The sequence below is a fragment of the Equus caballus genome, chromosome 16 (assembly GCF_041296265.1).
Source record: "Equus caballus isolate H_3958 breed thoroughbred chromosome 16, TB-T2T, whole genome shotgun sequence".
NCBI lineage: Eukaryota > Metazoa > Chordata > Mammalia > Perissodactyla > Equidae > Equus > Equus caballus.
The window spans coordinates 40,648,448-40,659,331 of record NC_091699.1 but is presented as its reverse complement, the minus strand read 5'-3'; the positions used below and the strand labels follow the sequence as shown (position 1 = coordinate 40,659,331).

The 10,884-nt window shown below is 40.6% G+C and overlaps 1 pseudogene; it reads right to left on the bottom strand.

Moving 5' to 3' along the window:
* Positions 1-2,660: 2,660 nt before the first annotated feature.
* Positions 2,661-2,860, bottom strand: LOC111768528 (small nucleolar RNA U3; annotated as a pseudogene).
* Between the last annotated feature and the right edge of the window lie 8,024 nt (positions 2,861-10,884).

Here is a 10,884-nt window from a genome sequence, read left to right as displayed (position 1 = left end):
CAGTTCCAATTTGGCCCTGCCAGAATAGAGACTAGCAAAGTCCATTTACTATAATGTAACATGGCTGTGACTTCAGATAAATGGAGCACCAGGTATTATTTTTCTGCTTTCTTTGTAGTGGTCACCCCTCCTGGCATTCATCTGGTAAGCTTGCTCTTCCCAGGAGAACAGGACAAGAAATTTTGGATGGAAACAAAGTTCATATCATTAACATTGTCAGGAAATGCTGGTAGGTTCTTGAGTCCCCCATCACCTTTATGTGGCATTCACGGGTCCCCAGGCTGAGTTGAGATTGCTCTGCTTTGTAGATTTGATGAGGTGTGTATATCGGGGGGAGAAGCCCTCACGCCCACTATAGGAGTGAAAGCCTGAGGACCTGGGACCTGAGTCTCTCTTAATTGTGTGATTCCTCTTTCCATCTGACAGCTTTATCTCTCCCGAGCCACTGGCCGTCTTGATTAGAAGTTTCTCCCAACAGTGGAATGGAAGTTTCTAAATAAAGATATGAGCTGTTTGTGCAGGTGTGTTTGCTTGTTTGGAGTTTTCCATCATGGGGTGGGAGGTTGGATGGAATAGCCTATGTAGGTGGTGCCTTGCCTTTCTTGCTTGCTCAAAATATTGGCCTGGGGTATGAGGAGATGAACCAATTAAAGAGCCTTGTTTCCAGTGCTAGTACTCTGCACATAGCAGTTTATCTCTTGCCTACAGCTACCTGAAGTGACTTCCATTAGGTATTTCTTTCTTGCTGCCATATAAAAGGATTAAACATAACATTGCAGACAGACTGGTGTTAGAGGGAAAAGTGTCCAATCCTGTGTACCATTGTGGGTTATGTCTTTGAAGCTCACACTGAACTCTCCATTTTAAGTGTCACTTTATCACAGCCCATTCACCTGGGTGAGTTAAGGGTCCTGAGCTAGGGAATGGCAAGTAATTGCCAATCACACTGTGGAGGTATTAATTGCATCTTATGTCACTCAGGATCTAGTGAATGAGCCAGAAACAAAAGTGTGAAATATGGTAATCTTCCTTGAATGTCCTCCTCTCATGTATTTCAGCAGGGGTCTTTTAGGGACCATATTGACAACACTATTACACAAATCATGAATGCTATTTTTGGTACATTTAGGTAGGGAATGGAGGGTCAGTGGGGCACAAGATTTAGGCTTTGGAGTCAGAGGGATCTGGGTTCTGATTTTCCAGCTCTTTGATACTGAGCAAATAAGTTACTCATTCCCTCAGAGCTTGTCTTCTCATCTATATAATGCCAGCATAACAAGGATCTTGCAGGTCATGAAGATTGGGCAGGCAGCACTCATAATGTCATCTAGCTCAGTGCCCGATACATAATAGACACTCACTGAGGCATCTTGCCGTCACACTGCCTAGTCCACTGGGTGAATGCCATTCTGGGTTAATTATAGCTCTGACTATACAGACCTTTTCTAAAGTTGAGTTGTATTTCTTTCATACAGTCATTTTAACTGTCTACTGAGTGTTTCTAAGACAATACCTAGACCCTACCTGGACTATTGGAAAATGTCCTGAGGGATTGTTCAAAGGGATCCATCCAGAGGCGAGTGAGGAGGCTGGTGAGAATTCTGCAGTATGCTTAGGAATTATCTGGGCACTTGCTAATTCTGGGCAGATTCTAGGGCCCTGCCCCATAGAATCTGGTTCAGTAGGTTTAAATAGGAGCCCCTGAAATTTGCATGATTAATATGTTCCTCAGATGATGACAATGTTTTTGGACCACACTTCAAGAAATACTGCCAAAAGCATATCAAGAGAACTACTGCGGGTCTGAGATTGTCAACTGGGAAAGGGCCACTCACGGGGGACAAGACAGCAGCCTTCCAATTGCCAAATATGTGTTATGTAAAGGAAACAATTTGTTCTGGAGCCCCAGGAGTCAAAACAGAACCCAATGGGTAGAAATTCCAACGAGGAAAATTTCAGCTTAATATAGGTAAGTGTTTTCTAAGAGTTAAAGCTCTCTAAGGGTGGAATATACTGCCTTCAGGGGGAGTGAGCCCTCCAGCTCAGGAGGAATTCAAGTTTGACTGAGTGGCCTTTGGGAATTTTACGTAGAAGACATTAGCTCATGCTCTTCTCCCCTATGGTACTTGATTACTTGTATTCTAATTGTTTACCTATGTGTCTGATGCATTCACTCTCACAAGTGTTTATTAACCATTTACTTGGTGCTGATTCTGTGAAGATCAAGCACAAAAGTGCTGCATGAATCCAGGCAGAAGTGTTATCTCAGATGATGCTATTGTCAGAAAAGGAGAGGGAACTGGGCTTCCATTTCCGTATTGGAGGAGGTAATGGGCATATCTGGCGATGAGAAAAGGGCAAGGGATTACTCACTGAGGGAAGGGGTAATGGGTAGACTAGCTTTGCTTTGAGAGGAAAGGCTCTTTCACATCAGCATTTAACAGATTAATTAACCAAAGCTTTCACTTTCTTCCAAATGGGTATCCGTTTTTGTACTTCTCTTTTCAGAGCTATGAAATTTCAATTGTTTCTTAGAAATAAAAGGAGTTATTAAACACTTATTTTTCTTGGCTGCACATGCATCTTTTCTTCTCCCTATAAATTTGTGGTCACCATTAACGTATGTACAATAGCCCTCCTCCTCCCCTTCTTTTTCAGAAATCACTCAGACTCTGTCCTCTCTCTCTTATTCCCCAAGACCATGAATGGCAAATGGCAGTTGCAGTGAAGCAACACCAAGAGCTGGCTTCACACTCAGGAGAGAACGCCGCCCCTCCTTCTTGTGGAAGATTTTAATTTTCTACGGACTTTTATGAGGAACGTCTTTCTGGATCAAGCAGAAGACACTGTTTCCGTCCTTCCAGGATTTCAAAATAATAACACCATATTCTAGAGTCTAGACTCAGTTTCTGTTTTAAAGCTGTAAGCCGGCTACTCACACCAAAACGGCATTGGATATTTTTAGGGTTGGGGCATCCAGGTGACATTTTGTTAAAAGCTTACATGGGCCAATTATTAGCCCTGCAGAATTTTGTAATTAGCTGACCTTAGAAACCTTGTCAAACCACATGTGCAGGTTCATGTGAAATCGTGGCTCCATCAGACTGTTCTTCCTTGTACCTCCACTCCTCTCTCTACTTCCTTGATGGTTGTTGCTTATTTAGTATTTAAAAAATGTTCTCTTATTGACGTAGATCCATCCACAAAAAAGTCATAAAGATACCTTGATCTATCAAACATTCTGAGTTTCTTAAAACCCTAATATAGAGTGAGATTCTCTAAAAGGCCTACTTTTGGAAGTCGCTGTCAGCAGCAGATTTTTCTGAATAGGACTGTATGTGTTTAATAACAAGGTTTTCCCTTTTTGTAAACTATTTCTCGTGGAACTATTTTCTGTGATGCTGAGGTTACAGAAAAATATCATTTTTCTGTCACTGTTGGTGTTCTTCAGGCCCCCACTTTTAAGTGGACGTGATTTTGGAAACCTAGGTGGTTATCTACATCAGAAAAACACCTTATCCAGGGCCCCGTTGGGTGACTTGGACAAAGCAATGCAATTTAGATGGGGGAAATGGTATGTATGACGTTTTATAAGAGCCAGCTTCCAATAATAACCATCTGACCCTGGCGAGCCTATGTTTTCAATTTTCCTTTTAAAGCATGCAACAAGCAATGCTGCCAAAGCACATTTTTCTGTCAACTGTTCCCTGATTTGTGAGTTGCTGGGCAGATTTTCCATCTTCAGTGTTAGAAGACACAAACATCAAACACTTACTTTTCTCTTAAGAGTAACTTCTCATGCAGCTGTCTCATGGCATATGCTAAACTCCAAGTTTGTATTTGAAAAGGAAGTCCCTGTGTGTGAGTGCAGGGAAATAGGGGCATGATTTTAACCGTGGTTCTAGGTTTTTGTCTTGGTTTGGTCTTTTTGACTCAGATATGAGCTCGGTATCTGCCAATAGAAGAATGAACATAGCGCCCCATCGCTAACACCAAAATAGATTTATTGAGTGGCTGCTTTGTGCATTTCCTTTTGCTGGGCTCTATTCTGGGACAACTTATATCACATACCATATTTAACAGACTGCTTAATAAAGTAGCAGTTTGGGATTCCCTGGTGGGAGGTAGGTGTGATTTTCAGTGTAGCTTCCTCAGCTGCCACATAGGACTTCAGCCTGAGGATGTCTATGTAGGAGGTTGACTAATTTAAAAAATTATTCCTAGGAAATACTCTGTATCTTTGTACAATTCCTTGGTCTCCAGGGAAAGAAGTCCAGATGACTTGATTGTTACTTGGCTTGGTAAAAATGTTTAACCAAATCCTGATCTCAATTCCTGCCTCCCTTTCTTTTTGCCTTCTTTCTAAATCAAAGAGCAGTTTGACATTGGCATGGTTGTTGTATTGGTTATATGTTGCTGTGTAACAAGTAACTCCCAAACTTAGCAGCTTAAAACAACCAACTTTTATTATCCTCCAGTTCCTGAGGGTCCGGAGTTCAGGAGTGGCTCAGCTAGGTAGCTCGGCTCTGGGTCTCTAATAAGGTTGTGGTTAGGGGTCAGCAGGGCTGCAGTGATCTGTAGGCTCCACCAGGACTGGAAGATCCACTTCCAAGATGGCTCACTTACTTGACTCTTGGCAGGAGGCCTCAGTTCCTTTCTATGTGAGCCTTTCCACAGTGTCCTTAGGGCTTGGCAGCTGGCTTTCCCCAGAGTGAGCGATCTAAGAGAGAGTGAGAGTGAGACTGAAAAAGCAAAGAAAGAAAGAGAACAAACAGGAAAGCCCAGTGGTTTTTGTGAATTAGTTAGCAAAGTCACACACCTGTCACTTCCTCTTTATTCTATTTGTAAGAAACAAGTCACTCAGTCCAGCCCATATTCAAGGGGAGGAGAATTAGATGCCATCTCTTGAAAGGAGGAGTATCAAAAATTTGGGAACACACATTAAAACTACCACAGTTGTATTTGTCATTTAAAGCTTTCAAAGAGTTTCCAAACATTATTTCTTCAAGATTTCTCAATGTCTTCCTCTCCTGTCACTGTGGTGCAGGATCTTTTGCTCTGGAAGAAATAGAGTACCTTATCAGCCTTTTGCATAAATCTCTGCTTCCAACTACTATCTTTTTGCATTCTGGGAAGAATTTGTCTTAGCCAGTGGAGAAATGATAATGTGCTGAGACATTTTGCTATACTTAAACAGAGCACTTCCCTGTGGTTTTAAGACTTCCCATCATCATATTTTCATTATCAGGAGGATGCTATCACTGAAGAGCAAGTTTAAGTGGACTGACATTTATTTTGTGAGCCTTGAGGAGAGAGAGATGCATTTCTCTAAATTTGTGGTTCTCCGTGGTAAGACAAATTTCAAGAAATCATGTGTTCATAAATGAAGTTTAGAAAAGAGCAGCAGAATATACTGGAATAGAAGTGAGGATAGTAATAAGGCCCTTTGTTTATATTTACCTCTTGAGAAACTCTAAGTGTTTCTAAGATATTAACTTAGGGAACTTTTAGTGAGAAAGGTAATGGTCTGGATGTTCTTTTTTTAAAAAAAAACATTTTATATTAACATACATTAAAATTACCATTTTTGGTACACAGATCTGTGAATTATAACACGTGCACAAATTCTTGTAACAATCAAAATACCAAGAAATTCCATCACCCCCCAAAACTCCCTCTTTCTATCCCTTCATAGTCACATCTTCCCCAATCCCTAACTCATTTCAACCTCTGATATTTTCTCTATCACCTTAGTTTTGTCTTTTTGACAGGGCCACATAAATGGATTTATACAGGATGTAATCTTTTGAGAATAAATTGTTTCACTCAGTACAATGCTTTTGAGATTCATCCAAGGTGTTGTGAGTATTGACAGTTCATTCTTTTTTATTGCTAAGTAGTATTCCATTGTATAAATCTACTACAGTTTATTTATACATACACCTGCTGAGGGACATTTGAGTTGTTTCCACCTTTTGGCAATGATGAATAGAGACACTATACACATTTATGTACCAGTGTTGGAGTCAATATAAATTTTCATTTCTGTAGGGTAAATATGTAAGAGTGGGATTAGTGGGTCACATGGTAATTGAATGTATAATTTTATAGGAAACTGTCAAGCTGTTTTCTAGAGTGGCTGTACCATTTTGCATTCCTACCAGCAATGAATGAGTTCCCGTTGCTTCACGTGATGACCAATGCTTGGAATTGTCAGAATTTTTATTTTAGTTATTCTATTAGATGTGTAGTGGTACCTAATTATGGTTTTAATTTGCATTTCTCTAATGGCGGATGGTATTGAACTTATTTTCATGTGTTTATCCTCTGTATATCATCTTTGATAAATGTCTCCCCTTTTGTTTATTTTTCAATGCGTTATTATCTTACTGTTCAGTTTTTTGAGTTCTTTTTATATTGTGCTTTTGTTGTCATGTCTAAGAACTCTTTGCCTAAATCCAGGTCATAAATATTTTCCCCTATGCTTTCTTCTAAAGGTTTTATACTTTACACTTAGATCTATGATCCATTTTAGTTAAATTTTGCATAATGTGTGAGGTTTAGATTGGCAATTATGTATCTATCTATCTATCTATCTATCTATCTAGCTTATGGATGTCCAATTGTTCCAACACTGTTTGTTGAAAAGACTACATTTTCTCCATTGAATTGCCTGTGTACATTTGTCAAAAATCAACTGGTCATATTTGTGTTGGTATATTTTTGGACTCTTTTATTGAGTTGAGAATTTCTAGTTCTTCATACGGTGAGCAATATTGTATTGTATCCTGGATATTTTGAATATAATGTTATGAGACTCTGGGTCTTATTTAAATCCTATGAAGAATTTGATAGGTTTGTTCTAGCAGGCATTTAAACTGGTTAGGTTCAGGTCACAAGTTCCAACCATTCTTCTGAAGATTGTGGTTTCAATGCCAAGTCCATTTTCAAAGTCTATAATGCTATTCAGATCACTCAGTAGCACTATCCAGCTGCAAGACTGGGAGCTGGGTGTTGACCATAGTATATTGTTTAGGGTCAGAATTATGATGAGTCATTTGGAGTAAGTCTAGAATTCATAAACAAATTTAAGCATTCATTTTCCCAAGCTCCTTTGCTCCCTGATCTCCCCAGTACTTTTTGATTCCCTATGGCTCCCTTTTCCATCTTCCATTCAGAAAATTGGGGCTTTACTTATCCCACTGTGGGACACATTTCCTGCAAATGCACCATTGTCCAGGGCCATGCAGCAGAAAGATAGAGAGAAAAAAATATCAAAAAACAGTAATGTGGGTTTGTCCCCTATAGTCTAGGACACCACAGCTCCTTTGATCAGAGAGGAAACTTCCCCTTCCTCAGAATTTTAGGTGCCTGTGGACCACCACAGCCTGTGTGCAAGAGAACGGAGAAACCAGAGAGGAAGAAAAAAAGAAAACTAGAGGATTTCTCCCACTCTCTAAGTTTCCCACTCCTCACGCCAAAACTAGAGAGCTTCTCTTGGAGTTCTTTCTATTCCCTGGACCCACTTTTGAATTTCAGGCTTCCTTGAGTTTGGGCAAAGGATACTGGGAAAAAATGATAAACTCATTCTCCTTCTCTGAGGTAGCCAAAACGTGTCCTCTGATTTCAAGGAGAGGGGAACCAGACTCAATCTGGTGTCATGGCTCTGGAAACTAAATGTTGTTGAGTTTTTTTGAAAAAATAATCTGCCATGACTGATGAATTGACCAAGAGTTTCAAAATAGTGATATTTAAATATTATTTTATAATATGTATTTTCTAGAATAGTTCTATGAAATAGAACTTCCTCTTGTCTGTGGTTAATCAGTGGTCCAGATCATATAGGAAAGGCAAAATAAACATCTGACTCTTTCCCTATATTTACTAGTTTTCAAAATAATGAATTAATTCACCAGTATCTTCAGCGATGACCTATTAGAGTTTTCTTTCTTTTGTAAGAATCGTGATCTCGTGGGTTTAAACATAGTTGATTTGTTCAGATCCACAGCAGTTGATGGATCTGCAGTTGATGTTAACCTGGTTGATGCTCAAATTGAGTACAGAACTTTTTATTATCATTTGACCACCTAGGATAAACCATGACTTAGGCCAAGTCGCTTAGCCAGACCGCAGAGGGAACAGGTGACAATATATGAGTAAGTCTCCCAGTCAACTGTTCTTTTCCTCAGGGGCATATTACCATTACTAGACAACAGGTGCTCAGGAATAAAGTAGAATGCCATCCATCTATTCATTTTTAAATTATTCATTCACTCATTGAACCAACAAACATTTATTGAATACCTACTACATGTCAGCCACTGTATTAGGCACATGGGTCTCAAAAACCAATAGAAATAGACATGTTCCCTACTCTCAAGGAGATTATTTTCTAGTCAAGGAAATAGAGACCTTAGTCAAATAATTGCACAAATACATGTAAAATTGTAATGTTACAGGAACTGAAAAAAAGGCCAGGGAAGGCCTCCCTTAGAGGAGGTAACTTATCTGACATCTGAAAGAGGGGAAGAGGCTGACCAAGCAAAAGGGGAGACAGTAAATGTAATCTTGAAACTTATGTATTGTAATCTCCACCTGCTGCCTGTTTATATATTATAATCTGGCCCCATGCCAGCTGCAGTCCTCCTAAGCCTACATTGAAAAAACTATTTTGAGGCTTCTACTGCTGTTTAAAAAAGTTATTTTTCCCTCACTTTCATTTCCCTTCACCAATAAATGATGCACCCTCTTCTGCTCACCAGGTCGAGCAAACAAAATAGGTTGTTTGAACAAATAAATAAACATAGATATTCTTTTCTCCTCTTATAAAAGAAAAGTACATCCAGAGGGTCTTATAAAGATTTTTTCCCCTTCCCCTGATTTTTCTTTGGGCCACTGTTGCATTTCCTTCAAGAAGAGTTCAGGAGCACTTAATTTTCTGGAGAACAAGTTGAATCACGTCTCCAAACTCAGTTTTGAGCTGAGCCTTCTAAGCAATAGGCCCCATGGGGCTCGCTCCGGCTGTTTGCATTTGCTTTGATTACTCTTGGTAACCAGACCTCGAGGTAAAGGAAGGGAAAGCTTGGATGGTAGCTAAATAAAGAAACAGCCAGATACCTGACTGTTTACCCTGGGAATCACCCCCTTAGAGGTAGACCTGGCCTTTTCAGAGAGTAGAGAGGCTTGGCAGAGAGAGAGAGGGGCAGGGGACAGTGGGGCAGAGAGAAAGAGAATGGATGAGCACAGTGGCCTTCCACCTTAAATTAGGAAATTTGGTCCTGACAAGGGCTCCAGGCACCGATCTGTTGCTTAGAATAACGAGGTGTATTCTGAGTGATGTGAAGCCAGCACCGCAATCTTTTTATTTTGATCCTTCTTTCCCAGGCTCATCTTTTTGAAGCCGCATGCAGGTGCAGGTGGTCCCACCTTGGGGGTGATAAGAATGTGCATTTAGCTCAGGTGGCAAGTAGCCATTCTGTGGATGCTCATAGCTTACTACAGGAGAAGAGCCTTATTAAGAGCAGAGCCCTCCCTCTGGCTCAAGGACCCACCTCCCCTGATCAGACACTGTTCGTCCCACATTAGCAACCAACAGAAAAGCCAATTTTGGTTTGCTCCCCAAGGCTATTATGTCACAGTTAAAGACTTGCAAAAATCCATAGTCTTGGCGAGAAGGATCTGACCAGTGTTACAATGTCAAGGAAGAAACATTTCATTGGTGACTCTTTTTCTGAAGTCAAGCCTGCTAAAGTCAAAGATTTTATCACTCTTACAACTACATATTCCCTGGGAAGATATAGCTTAGGGCATAACATGATTCAAGTGATGTCAGGAGCCCTTGGTGTCTTTCCTAAGCTATAAAAAAAAAATTGGGGTACTGTTACCAAAAGAGAGAGAATGGTTTCCACAAAATTATAAATGCCCATTTCAGTTAGTTTAACATACATATTGTGCCCAGATGAGATTATTTTTTCTGCTCTATCCTCTCTGTTTCTGGAACCTGGCACTTCTTATAGATAAAGCAATTGAAGAGAATGTTTGTAATGCAGCTCCAAGAAAGGATGGAGGTAATGAGGTACATGAGATCATCTACCAGGAAGCTAACCTTTATAAGGCAAGATGTCAAACTGTTTCTTTAAAATAATCCACCCAGACCACCGCCACTACAATGGCGTCTTCTCCACTTGCTGTCCCTACTTTCATCGTCATGACTTGAAGCTCCCTTCTTCTTAGGAGGAGAACTGGGTAGAAAAGAGAATGACTGCTAACTCATAAAGAGGAGGTAGTATCAGGGTGGAAGAAAGACGGAGTTGAAAGGAAAGAAGGAGGTTGTGAGATGGGAAAAGAATGCGAAGGAGAGAGTCTGTAGCTAAAGTGCTGGTCCTCTGGGGATGCTCCAAAAGTCTCTGGTGACGCTAACAGCCATCTACAAAATACATGGGGTCAAGTAACAGAGGCTTGGCACTACTCCCAAAGCCTTACCATCCTTTGGACTCAGTAGAAGTTGAAGCAAAGAATTTACGAATCACTCTTAGGGGTTCTGGTGTGTACGTATGTGAGTATGTGTGTGTGTGTTGGCCTGTCCGAAGAAGGGAAGGACCAGGAGGTGCCTGGATCTCCCCACATGGAAGTTGGGAGGTGAGCAGAGCCCACAGGATGGACCAACTGCCTCATCAGTTTCTCTTTCTTTGTAAATGATTGTCCTACTCTCTCTCCTCCAAGATCAGAGTTTCATATGCAACCACTCAGTAGCTATCCTGTGAAGGGCTAAAGCCTCTACGGAAGGGCAATGTACCTGAGTGGATACACTCTTAGCCTTGGGGTCAGACAGACCTGGGCTTGAGACTCTTCTCCATGACATGTTATCCATGTGACCTTGTGCTA